Raw genomic sequence first — 13,653 nt, 5'->3', positions numbered from 1 at the left:
AACACAAGTTGAAGCAATGGAAAAGATTAACAGTGAAGATGGAGGAAATAATGTAGTAGCAACCAACGTAGAAGTTGCGAGACCACTTAGAGAATATGCTATGCCATCTTTAAATTGAGCAACATCAAGCATTACAAGGCCAACCAGTCAAGCTAATACTTTTGAAATCAAACCATCGATAATTCAAATGATTAAGCATTTAGTGCAGTTTGGTGGTTTGACACAAGAGGATCCAAACTCTCACATAGCCAATTTCCTGGAAATTTGCGATACCTTCAAGCACAATGGAGCTTCAGATGACGCCATTCGCCTATGGCTTTTCCCATTCTCTCTAAGGGATAAGGCGAAGAGTTGGTTATTTTCTTTGCCTGCAGGATCCATCACTACATGGGATGCAATGGCACAAAAATTTCTTGGTAAGTATTTTCCTCTTGCAAAAACCGCTAAGTTACGTAATGAAATTACAATGTTTTTGCAAGCTAATACGGAATCATTGTATGAGGCGTGGGAGCGGTTCAAGGATTTATTATGCAAGTGCCCACATCATGGATTGCCAATGTGGCTGCAGGTACAAACATTTATTAATGGTTTAACTAACTCTACTCGTAACATGTTAGACGCAGCAGCAGGGGGCACAATTATGAAGAAGACTCCTGAAGAAGCATATGAATTGGTTGAAGAAATGGCTTCTAGCAGTTGTCAATGGGCTACCGATAGATCAGCTGTGAGGAGACCTATAAGAATTCATAATGTTGATGCTATTACGTCTTTAGCAGTGCAAATGGAGGCTTTGAGTAAGAAGATAGATAACATGCATGTTTCTACAGTGAAGATTCAAACTCTTGTTTGTGACTATTGTGGGGGAGGCCACCCAAATCAAGAATGTCAGGTAAGTGATTCTTTTGCACCCTCTTCTGAGCAAGCTAATTTTGTTTCTAATTTTCATAGGTAGCAAAACAACCCGTACAGTAACATGTACAACCCAGGATGGAGGAATCAACCAAATTTCTCATGGAACCAAAATGCTACTAACCATCACCACCAGGGTTCCAACCATCTCAAAAGAAAAAAAATCCAATTTGTAGGATATAATGGCCCAATTTTCGAGCACTATTGAATCGAGGTTTCAAAACCAAGAAGCTTCCATTAGGAATTTGGAGGTTCAAGTGGGACAAGTTGCCAATTTAGTCTCACAAGGTGCGTTACCAAGCAACACAGAGAAAAACCCAAAAGAACATGCAAAGGCTATCATGTTGAGATGTGGAAAACAATTAGAAGAACCCAAGCAAGTTGAAAGGTTAAATGAACTTAAAAAGGAGTAGGCTGAAAAGATAGAGAAAAAAGAAGAGCCAAAATTTTGTGATGCAACCAGCCTTGAAAAAGCTCGTAATTCAGTTGGTAAAAATTTTGTAGAAAGAAAATATGTTCCTCCTCTTCCTTATCCTCAAAAGCTGAAAAAATAGAATCTTGATAAGCAGTTTTCAAAATTTTTAGATATTTTAAAAAAACTGCAAATTAACATTCCATTTGTAGAAGCTTTGTCGCAAATGCCTAGTTATGCAAAGTTTTTGAAGGAGATCTTGTCAAATAAGAGGAAATGGAAGAGCATGGGACAATTCGATAAACTAAAGAGTGCAATGCGATCTTACAGAATAAACTACCCCCGAAATTAAAAGATCCAGGGAGTTTCACTATACCTTGTACTATTGGTGATTTTTGGTTTGATAAAGTGTTATGTGATCTTGGTGCAAGTGTGAATTTAATGCCATATTCTATTTTCAGGAAACTAGGATTAAGAGAAGCAAAGGAAACTACTATCTCTTTACAGTTGGCAGATCGTTCAATCAAGAGACTATGAGGAATAATTGAAGATATGTTAATGAAGGTAGACAAATTCATCTTTCCCGTGGATTTTATTGTGTTGGAGATGGAAGAAGATCAAGAAGTCCCCTTATCTTAGAAAGACCATTCTTAGCCATGGGGAAGACTTTAATTGATGTTCAACAACGGAAGTTAATTTTGAGAGTTAACGATGAGCAAATGGTTTTTGATATGTACAAAACAATGCAACATCCTTCTGACGATTTCACATGTTTTCAGGTTGATAATATTGTTGAAAATTTTCAGGAAGATTTATTAACAGATCGGTTAGAGAGATTTATCATGCAAGCAAAGACTATTGACGATGAGGATCCATGCATAAAAGAGAGTGTAGAACAATTAGAGGAAGGTTTAGCCGTGAGTAAAGAAGATGAACAACCACAAGAGCTCAACCAAACAAAACCAGAGTGAAAACCCTTTATGGAGAAGTCTCCAAAAATTGAAATGAAAACTCTGCCTTCTCATTTAAAATATGCTTTTCTAGAAGGAAATTCTTCTTTGCCTGTTATAATTTCTTCTTCTTTAACATGTGAGATGGAAGCACAACTTCTAGAGGTTTTACAGAAGCATAAGAGAGCATTAGGATGGACAATAGAAGACGTCAAGGGAATCAGTCCATCGGTTTGCATGCATAAAATTCTCATGGAGCAGAATTTCAAGCCAACAGTTCAACCACAGAGACGTTTGAATCCTGTGATGCAGGAAGTGGTAAAGAAAGAAGTAATTAAATTACTTGATGCAGGTATTATCTACCCTATCTTTGATAGTGCTTGGGTTAGTCCATTACATGTAGTACCAAATAAAGGTGGGGTAACAGTAGTGAAAAATGAAAAAAAAAAATGAATTAATTCTCACTAGAACTGTGACCAGGTGGTGTGTATGTATTGACTATAGGAAATTAAATGATGCCACTAGGAAAGACCACTTCCCATTACCTTTTATTGATTAAATGTTAGAGAGGTTGGTAGGTCATAGGTTTTATAGTTTTTTGGATAGATACTTGGGATATAACCAAATCCCAATAGCACTAGAGGACCAAGACAGGATGCCCTTTGGTCTTTGCAATGCACCAGCCACATTTCAACACTGCATGATGACAATTTTTTCAGATATGACAGGAAAATTTTTAGAAATTTTTATGGATCACTTTACTTTATTTGGTCTAACTTTTGAAGATTGACTTTATCATTTGTCTTTAGTGTTGCAGAGATGCAAGGATACGAACCTTGTGCCTAATTGGGAAAAATGTCACTTTATGGTTCAAGAAGGAATAGTTCTTTGTCATAAAATTTCCTCAAGAGGAATTGAAGTCGACAAAGCAAAGGTGGATGTAATTGCAAATTTACCGCCACCTACCTCACTCAAAGCTATTAGGAGTTTTCTTGGCCATGCTGGATTTTGCAGGAGATTTATAAAGATTTCTCTAACATTTCAAAACCTCTTTCTAATCTCCTTGTGAAAGATGTGAAATTTGACTTTTCTGATGACTATCTACAGACATTTAATACTTTAAAGGAAATGCTCATTACTGCACCTATTGTTGTAGCACCAGATTGGAGTATTCCTTTTGAGATGATGTGCGATGCAAGTGATACCGCTGTTGGGGCTGTGCTTGGCCAACGAAAGGACAAAGTTTTTCACACAATTTACTATGCTAGCCGCACACTTTTAGGAGCTCAATTGAATTATGCCACAACGGAGAAATAACTTTTAGCTGTAGTTTTTGCTTTTGATAAATTTCGTTCTTATCTCATGGGTACTAAGGTGTTTGTTTTTAATGATCATGAAGCTCTTAGTTATTTGCTTGCAAAGAAAGAGGCTAAGCCAAGGTTGTTGCGGTGGATTCTTCTCCTTCAAGAATTTGATTTGGAGATAAAAGACAAAAAGGGAACAGAAAATCTGGTGGCTGACCATCTCTCATGACTTGAACAATTGATGGATGAGGACATGGATATCAATGAGGAATTCCCATATGAGAAAATTTTTGTTATTTCTTCCTCTGTAGAACCTCCTTGGTTTGCTGACTTTGCGAATTTTCTTGCAAGAAATTGGATCCCCAATGACTTCACATACCATCAAAAGAAGAATTTTTTCTCGGATGTCAAGCACTACTTGTGGGAAGATCCACATCTATAAAAAATTTGTGCAGACCAAGTTAATCGAAGATGCGTTCCAAACGAGGAATTCAATAACATCTTGCACCGCTATCACGATAGAGAGGCGAGAGGACATTTTGGCGCAAATCGAACGGTAGCTAAAGTACTGCAATCAGGTTTTCATTGGCCAATATTTTTTAGATTGCACATGCTTATGTTGCTGCTTGTGATAGGTGTAAAAAAAGTGGTAATATCTCAATAAAATATGAAATGCCTTTGACTAATATTATTATTTGTGAATTATTTGATGTTTGGGGAATAGATTTTATGGGACCATTTCCTTCTTCTTATTCTAATCAGTACGTCCTAGTTGCCGTAGATTGTCTCGAAATGGGTAGAAGCAATTGCAACACCCACAAATGATGCTAGGATAGTGGTAAAATTTTTGAGGAAAAATATCTTCACTCGTTTTGGAACCCTTAGGGCAATAATTAGTGATGGGGGAACACATTTTTGTAATCATCAATTTGAATCCTTGTTAGGAAAATATGGGATTACCCATAAGGTAAGCACCCTATATCACCCACAGACAAGTGGTCGGGTAGAGGTTTCGAATAGGGAATTAAAGAGAATTTTAGAGAAGACTGTTCATGCCTCTAGGAAAGATTGGTCCCTTAAATTAGATGACACTTTATGGGCATACAAGACAACTTTTAAGACTCCAATAGGAATGTTACCTTATAAGCTAGTTTTTGGAAAAGCATGTCATTTACATGTGGAACAGGAGCATAAAGCATATTGGACTACTAAATTCTTGAATTTTGACATGCAAGCTGCAGGTGAGAAAAGATTATTGCAGGTGAATGAGTTAGAAGAATTTCGTCATGCAACATATGAGAATGCAAAAATCTATAAGGAGAGAGTGAAGAAATGGCATGATAAGCACATCCTAAGGCATGAGTTTCGTCCCGGTCAACAAGTTCTGCTCTGTAATAGTCGACTCTAAGGAAAACTAAAATCTTGTTGGACAGGACCCTTCAAGGTTGTGAGTGTGTCTCTGTTTGGTGCTGTGGAAATTTGCAAACAAAATTCTCAAGAGACATTTAAAGTGAATGGCAGCGGTTGAAGCTATATTTCGAGGGTGGTATTGATAGACATACTACCACCGTCACATTATGCTATCCATGATCTGAAGAGTCCAGCTAAAGACTATAACTTAAAGCGCTTCTTGGGAGGCAACCCAAGTATTTTACTTTCTTTTCTTTTCGATTTTTGTTTATGTATTTTTCATTTTATTCTATTTTTTTTTTCGTTTGTTTATTTTTCCTTTTGTTTTCTTTCTCTTTCCGGGTTCGAATCCAAGTTTAGGGGTGACATTTTGGGAAACTTTGTCACATCTTCTAGAACTCAGGGGAGTGTCTCTATACCCTTTGTATTTTGTTCTTTTTCTTTAGAACATTGAGGATACTGTTCATTCTAAGTTTGGGGGTGGATTTCTCATGGTTTCAAAAAAAAACAAAAAAAAAAAAAAAAAAAAAAAAATCTTTGAAAAATCTGAAAATTTGAAAATTTGAGCCCAAATATGTTAGTCTTATGCATTCATACTGTGTTCTGTTATAACTGAATAGGATAGTTTGGAGGAAGGGAAGGGTGATGATTAGTGATGATTTATTCTTTCTTTTCTTGAATCTCAATACCATTTTGAGCACGTAGCCATGATTTAGTCAATGCTTTGTGCTTTGAGAAAGTTTATGTGCATTATTTGGCATGACAAGGTTTCACGTCTAGGAGCTCTAGAACTTGTTTGTAATCTCCTGAGGTGAAATCCTAGATAGAACAAATGCTTAGAATGATTTAGGCATTTCTTGGATCGATTGAGCCTTTCAAGCCTACCCCAATAATATTTTCCTTAGTCACCCGATTGAGTCTATGAATGACTAAATTTGACATTAAGGTCAATGAAAATTTTCTTGTTGGCCACTTGACATAACCCATACAACCTGTAAAAACAGTAAATACCTTCCAAGAGAATTTTTCTCATGTCTAATGTTCTACAAAAAAAAAAAAAAAAAAAAAAAATTTGTTGTATTTGGGGTTTGGAAGAAAAAAGAATTCAAAGGTGGCGGGTGAAGAAAAAAAAGAGAAAGAATGAAAAAAAAAAAAAAAAAGAAGAAGAAGAAGAAAAGAGAATGAAAAATCTTATTGTGAAAAATATTCGATTCTCTTGTTTTTGATAAATTCTTTTCCTTTCCTTGATAGCCAATACCTCAGCTTTACGTTACAAGCTTTCAAAGACCCTCTAATATGAGTTTTTGTGTTTGTCTACATTAGTGGAGAGATGGTTTGAAAAGCAGGCATATGAAGCTCCAATTTCTTTATTATGGAAATTGCTGTTTTGTTATTTAGTGTGCATAGATTAATCTGAGAGACATGCATAAGATTGTTGATTGGCTAAACATACACATACATTGAGATTTTGGGAAGAGATTTTATTAGCTTTTGAATGTTGACTCTGACTTGATTTATCCTAGGAACATGATAAGAGTGTAATTTATATATTTTTATTCTTTCCATATTATGTTTTTTTGTTATGTTTTATGCCTAGTTGAGTTGATTAGAGTTTGTTTTGTAAGTTTGGCATATTTGGATAGATTTTATGAAATAATTGAGAAAAGATTAGGAAATTCCAGATTTTTTGTTATTTTGACCAGTGCTGAGTTTTTCAGGTTTTTCATGGAGTCACATTTCTCGATTGCAAAAGTGTTATTCAGAAAAAGTAAAGTAGACAAATCAAGCTTTCCAGGAAGGTATTATGGGCGAGAATCTGAGTTCGTTTGGGACATCATTAGTTGTTGCAAAACCGGACCTGAAATCCTATTCTCGGAAGGATTTCCTGGCTGAATATTGAGTCTTCGAATGGGTCTAACTGGAGCTTCAGGTATCGAAAGCAGGTGATTCAGAAGCCCAAATTCATCTACACATCCAGGACTACAACTTTTATGAAGTGACCAAGCCCAGAAGAGTTCTTTTACATTGCAAGAATCCTGGTGCAATCTGGATTACGAATTCTGTTTTCCATACCTGATAAGATTTTGATAGTTTTGGAAGTCTATCATTTAGTGAAGATCTAGGAAAGTAATTTCAGTGATTCTTGGAAGAATTAAGGAAAAAAAACACATTATTTATTTATGAGTTGTTATGTTAAACGGAAGGGGAGAACAGCAGGGGAGTTTAGTTTTTAGTTTTTAACTTTCTACGTCAATATGTGCGGCTGATCTTTCTTCTTCAGTTCAAGGGGATTTTGAAGCCTGAATTCATGTCATTGGTGTAACTTAACTTCAGTAACATTGTTCTTAATCTCATTCTTATTGGAATTGTTTATGTTATTCTGTTTTAATTATTTATGAATTTTGTTTGGGTGATTTAGTAATGGCCTGCTAAATTGTTTAATCGGAATTTTATCTGTTAGAATTAGGAATTGTGATACGTAATTGTCCTCTTTCTATTCAATGAGTAACACATGATGATAGATGATTACGAATAGGTTTTCAGTCTATCACCTTGAATAACATAACCTAAATTAAATAATCCGATCTTGCGTGATTGTTGCTTGGATTGATCTATTTTCCTAATTCTTAAGGCTGCCATTGAATTAAACTTAGAGAGCTTATTCTAGGTTGTTCAAGGGCTAGGATCTAGTTGAAGAGCTTATTTCAGTAGTGACAATTAAGGGAAAATTCGGGTAACAGAGCTTGTTGTTTCTTAGGGTCAATAATTCCACAATAACGAGATAGAATAATGTTATGGTTAGTTCATGTCCAATGCATGTTTAGGTGGATCTTGAACCGAGAGCTGGTTGTTTTTAATTTGATATTTTCTACCATTGGAGATTTATTTGTTTCACTTTAGATTTCATTGATTTCAACCCCTTTCATTATTCTGCTGTCATGTTTACTGTTTAGGATTTTATTTTCTTTTCGTTGTGGTTATTGGATAGAATATAGGAATTAATCGAATCATTCCCTATGGGATCGACCCTTGCTTACCCTATATGCAATTTAGTAGTTAGGTTAGTAAGGTTAATTAATTTGGTGCATTCGGCATGCTACCAGAACATCCTGTAGATTTTATCATATTTCCAGCTTTACAAACATAAGCGTGTTGAGTAAGATTCTTCAGTATTTCTTCTTTTGCTCGGAGACGAGCAAAATCTAAGTTTGGGGGTATTTGATAATCCTATTTTTCATAGTGATTTTGTATTGAATTTCAATAGGATATAAGATACCTCTCATATAGTTTGGGACATAATTGCTACGTAATTCTATTAATTTTACTTTGCAGGCTTAAACGATGATTTTGGCATAAATGATGGTGTTGAGCGTAAATTACATAACTTGAGATTTTCAACTCGGAATTACCTGAATTTAGAAGCTATGAAAAGCTAAGAAGTGGAGCTATAACTTTCATGTTTGGGTTTTTTTCCTTATTCTGACTAGAAGATGGTAAAATTTGGCTTGAAGTTGTGAACAACCTGTTGCGAACTGAAGAAAAATGTCTTTGAATATGTGTCAGTATTTTTTCCATAACATGAGCTGTAGACCTCAGATTGGGATAATTCTTGAACGAGTAGAAATGTAAGACATAGGGATACAACTTTTATCTTTGGTCATGATCCAGTTCAGCTTAGAAAATGGTTAAAAATTGAGCCAAAAGTTACATTAGTGCATGAAAGACACACATATTTGTTATCATGTATTTTTAATTTAAGTATGACTTTTTACCATAATACCCTCACGACATTAATACCAAAAAGAGATGTCCTTAGCAATAGGGGAGGAGGGTAGGGGCCTTTTTTTTTATTTTTTAAATCAAAGAGGAGGAGGAGATCAAAGGAAAGAGGCTAGCACATTCATTCGGGAGAAGTTGGCGCGATACTTTTCCAGAGATCAATTCTTCAAGATTTCAATTTTTGTTTTCTCTTACTCTACTTTTATGCATTAGTTTGGAATTGTTATGATGATGAGTTCAAAACCAATATTGATTGTTATCACTTTGATTATGGAGTAGATTGTTATTGTTAAGGGGTAGATTTTATCGAACCATGTTGACTTGATTTTCAATTTTATTAAAGCATTTAGGAATTTATTGTTCTACAAGAATATGTGTGATTTGCTTAATGCTTTTGAATCTGATGTTTCTTTAATTATTGAGGGCTCTTATTGAATGATGAATTAGGCGGTGAAGTTTGATTAAATATCTTTTGATTAGGGTTTCATTGTGTTCAACTGTTTTATTGATGTGATGATAAACCAAGCAGTGAAATCACTTTAGGTCATTAAAATAGCATAGATCATAGATTGAGTAGGATACTCGGGAGAGTTTTGTAAGGTTTATGTGGCTAGTTTAGGTTTTAAGTAGGAGCGGAACCTAACCGTTAATGAATTTTATAATTGTGTTAAATTGAGGGATTTAGCCACCTTTAGATCAATAAATTTTCTGAATTTGATTTTTATAACATGTATGTCAACATTGGTTTAGGTAGAATCAAAACTCTTAACATTTTTATCATATAGTAATATTTGTCTTTGTTATTTAATTATTTTAATTTCTAGTAATTCTTATTTTTATTTTAAATTCACATCATCAATTTTGTTACCTCAAATAACAATTAAGATTAGTCAATTTATTTATTTGTTTATATTTAGTCATTATGGAATTTAACACTTTATTCATCTGCGCACTTGTTAGCCTACGAAATAGTCACAATAATACTATTCAAAAATTTTGATTGGCGTTGGGGTCCCATTTCTTGAGAACATGCGTTAGGATCTGCGAAGTACACCAGAAAATTCGAAAATGAGATATGTCAGGTTGATGACGTAATACTAATTTTATTTGCGAAGTGAAGTGATTGAGTCGAGGGTTTCTGACAATCTGGTGGCTATTAACTATTTAGCAGCACAAAAAAGCTTCAAGGGGGAATAAAGTTGTTGGATCAAAGCTAGTGAAAGTGGTTTTTGTTATTGATGGTAAAATTCTGGACTTAGTACTTATGAATCTGCCCCATTGACTCATCGATTTGCAACTGCACGTGACTAAAACAAAAACATATCTTGTCTAAGCCAATAATATGACATGTCGTCGTTAGGACATGTCATATATTCTCTAACTAGCAGACGACATGTCATGCTCCAAAGAATAGTAGTCATACATAAGTTAGGAAAACTAATAATCCATACTTGATTAAGGAAACCTAAGAAGTATACCAGAATCATTATACAAAAGTTTTACATTAGTTAAGACGGTTGCAAAACATGGAGTACATGAAAACAAAACCTAAAATTTAGAACAAAATGTCACAAGATGGATATCATAAATCCCAGAAATCATAAATATTCTCGTCAACAGTTGAATGACCTATATCAATATCTCCAAAGAAGTTTGAGATATAAAGATTTGTAAAACCAGTTAGATCAAGTTTATTGATATGGTTTGTCACAGTATTATCAGAATAGTTTGTCTCTATTTTCTTGTCATTTACTGATGTTTGGTAGAGTTTTACTAAGTGTTTGGGTGCACGATAAGTACACAACTAATGGCTCTTTCTTGCACATCTATAGCACTTGTTTTCATTACCTTTCAGGATCTTATATATTTTGTGAGTTGTTTCCTTTCTCATGTTTTGGTTTAGCCATGTTTCACTTCTGATGATTTGAAACTTCTTATATGACCACCTTTGAGTAAAAAATTGTTTCTCCCACGACCTCGCTTGTGGCCACGCCCACAATTATTATTACTGGTAGTCGCGTTCGCTTCAGGAAACAATTGAGCATTAGTGAGATAAGTCTGATGGTTCCTCAACAACAATTCATTATTTTGCTTTTAGCAAAAAGCAAACAGAGAATTAATTCAGAACACCTTTTAAAGTTGCGTTCTCGGTTTTGCTGCTGCAAGAGCATATTGGGAGGAATGAGAAAAGTGGAGCAGAAGTAATTATTTCAAGAAAATATGTTCGAAAAAAAACATTTTTCCACTTTTCACCTGTCTATTATTCTTCTACGCTTCTACGGTAACAACATTGGGAACACAACTTTAAAAAATATTATAAATTAATTTCTTCAACAGTCTACAAAATGTGGTTTCAAAAATGCAGACCATGGAGTAGATGATTGTCCAGCTGGGTCTCATCAGTGCTCACTTTAGCCCACACTCAGCATGCAATATATGTGTTATGCCTAAGAATTCAGGTTTGATGCAAGTTTACGTTAGCAAGGACTAATCAGAGTTCAAAAAGACTTTGTGCTGTCCAAGCGCTACCACATTGTCCAAAGACGGAAGGAGTAAGGTTGTTGTCAACTTGGTAGGTTAAGATTTGGTTTGTGAGTGATTGGGAGTCGCCCACCTGCCTAAGCCCTCTACGATTTAAGGATATTTCCTGTACAATCAGCCAATGGGAAGCATGGTAGGAATTGTAGGGCACCTGCCCACTTACATATTTGTAATTATTACCCAAAAATTTCCTACTATAAATAGATGGCTCCCCTCTCATTTTCGGGATTTTGAAGGAAGCAAAAAAACACTCACTCTCCCTCTCTGTATTTCTACTCTCTGATAGCTATACACGACCTAATTATAATCTCTCATTTATAAAAAGGCAGTAGACTTAGGATTCGCTTTGAGCATCCGAACCATTTTAAAAATCATCTCCCATTTATTTACTTTATTTTCCATTCACGTGTAACTTCTAAGTCAGCTTAGCACTTTGCACGTGCGAATAATTGGTGTAAAAAATCTAGCATCAACAGTTTGACGCTAGAAGAAAGGCCTGATTTAGTATCTGTTGTTCATTAGGAGCAACGAGGAGATCCCCCGGGTATAAGATGACACTTCTCCCAAAGTAGTCCCGATTCAGCAAAGTACCGCAGCGGATATTCCTTCGAGCTCACAGCTTGACTCAGTTGTGATGGATTACCTGGAGAGGTTCAATAATATTCTCCAAACGGTTAACCAAAGGTTACACTGTTTGGATCAGGTCGTACCACCAGAGTCTGAAAAGGCGGTGCCACCACCAAAGACTCCTGTAGGTCACGCTAAAGCGTGGAAATGGACGAAGGCCCATGCGCACGCACTACAGTGTGTAAAGATAAGGGAAAACATGTGGCAAGTAGTGGGCCAAAGGGCTCTAAAGGACCAGCGAATACCGGTCGCGAAGTAGGTAGAATGCCTGTGGCTTTGCGACTTGGCGATATGTCGCATCATGAACCGTCTCACGCCACATCATATGGGCACCCTGGCAAGAGTGTAAGGTAGGGAGATTCCCACTATCACCGGAAGGATGACCTTGACCATCAGCGTGAGGGAAACGCCCACCATCCGCAGGTTGGTTCTGACAACCATGGAGGTTGGGATAACTCCCTGAACCATTCATTGCCTTCACACAACTTCAGTCAGCATGTGTCAAGGTATGCCGGAGCTTCTGACTGAGGTGAGGAAGAGTCTGATCTATGGTCTTTCCTAGAATACCTGTGGCTTTGCGACTTGGCAATATGTTGCATCATGAACCGTCTCACGCCACATCACATGGGCACCCTCGCAAGAGTGTAAGGTAGGGAGATTCCCACTATCACCGGAAGGATGACCTTGACCATTAGCGTGAGGGAAACGCCCACCATCCGCAGGTTGGTTCTAACCACCATGGAGGTTAGGATAACTCCCCGACCCATTCATTGCCTTCACACAACTTCAGTCAGCATGTGTCAAGGTATGGCAAAGCTTCCAACCGAGGTGAGGAAGAATCCGATCTATAGTCTTTTCTCAACCATAATCGTGAGGGTTGAACCCACGTAGCAGAAAGTGATCCTTGGGTAGTTTCATTGCCTCAGATTGAGGAGTTACAATGAGCTCTAGATCATCTTAAAGCTCAGCAAAATGAGTGCGGGAAGGTAGCTGAGGCGTCTCCTTTTTCTCTAGCAGTATTAGTTTCTCCTTTTCCGTCAAAGTTTAGAATGCCCGATATGCGAGCATTAGATGGGAATTCTTATCCGCAAAATCACCTCTATAAGTTTAACGAATTATGGAGCTTCACCAAGTTTCCAAATTGGCTAAATGTTGTAGTTTGATAGTGACTCTGACTGCCCACACCAAGCACTGGTTTAGATTGCTTCCACCAAGATCTATTAACTCATGGTAGCAAATGAGCTTGTTATTCTTGAGACACTTCCAGGCAAATATGAAGTTCTCAGTGCCGTTGAGCTATCTGAGCAACATACGATAAGAGAAGAATGAATCCCTCTAGTCCTACATTGACAGGTTCCACAGGGAGCTGCACAAAGTGGCTATCACAACTAAAGAATCTGTTTGGACTTTCATTATTGCGGAAGTTCGCCCACATACCGACCTGTGAAAAAAGCTGTAATCTAAGGATGACATTTCCTTCACCCGCTTCTACGAACTTACTGAGAAGTACATCCGAATAAAGAACTCCATGGCTCTTAATCGCCATGACACCGGTCCTTCGACTAATGCTCTTGACCAAGGGGAGGGTAGTAGAAGAGCTGATCGCAGATAGGCTAATGACGATTAGCGGAAAGGAAATTAGCAACGGTTTGAGCCCAATAAATCTTATGCCCATGTTCCCCGTCATGATCGCAACAAGAATTAGTATACTCCTCTGAAC

The 13,653-nt window shown here is 36.6% G+C and overlaps 1 non-coding gene across 1 annotated transcript; it reads right to left on the bottom strand.

The window, feature by feature from the left end:
- Nucleotides 1–446: 446 nt before the first annotated feature.
- On the bottom strand, nt 447–552 carry LOC116138314. Its single transcript, XR_004129277.1, has one exon. It is a non-coding gene; the product is annotated as a small nucleolar RNA R71 (small nucleolar RNA).
- Nucleotides 553–13,653: the final 13,101 nt, after the last annotated feature.

Source organism: Pistacia vera, unplaced genomic scaffold (assembly GCF_008641045.1).
Source record: "Pistacia vera cultivar Batoury unplaced genomic scaffold, PisVer_v2 Contig34, whole genome shotgun sequence".
NCBI classification, from domain to species: Eukaryota; Viridiplantae; Streptophyta; class Magnoliopsida; order Sapindales; family Anacardiaceae; genus Pistacia; species Pistacia vera.
This window is presented reverse-complemented; position numbering and strand designations above follow the sequence as displayed.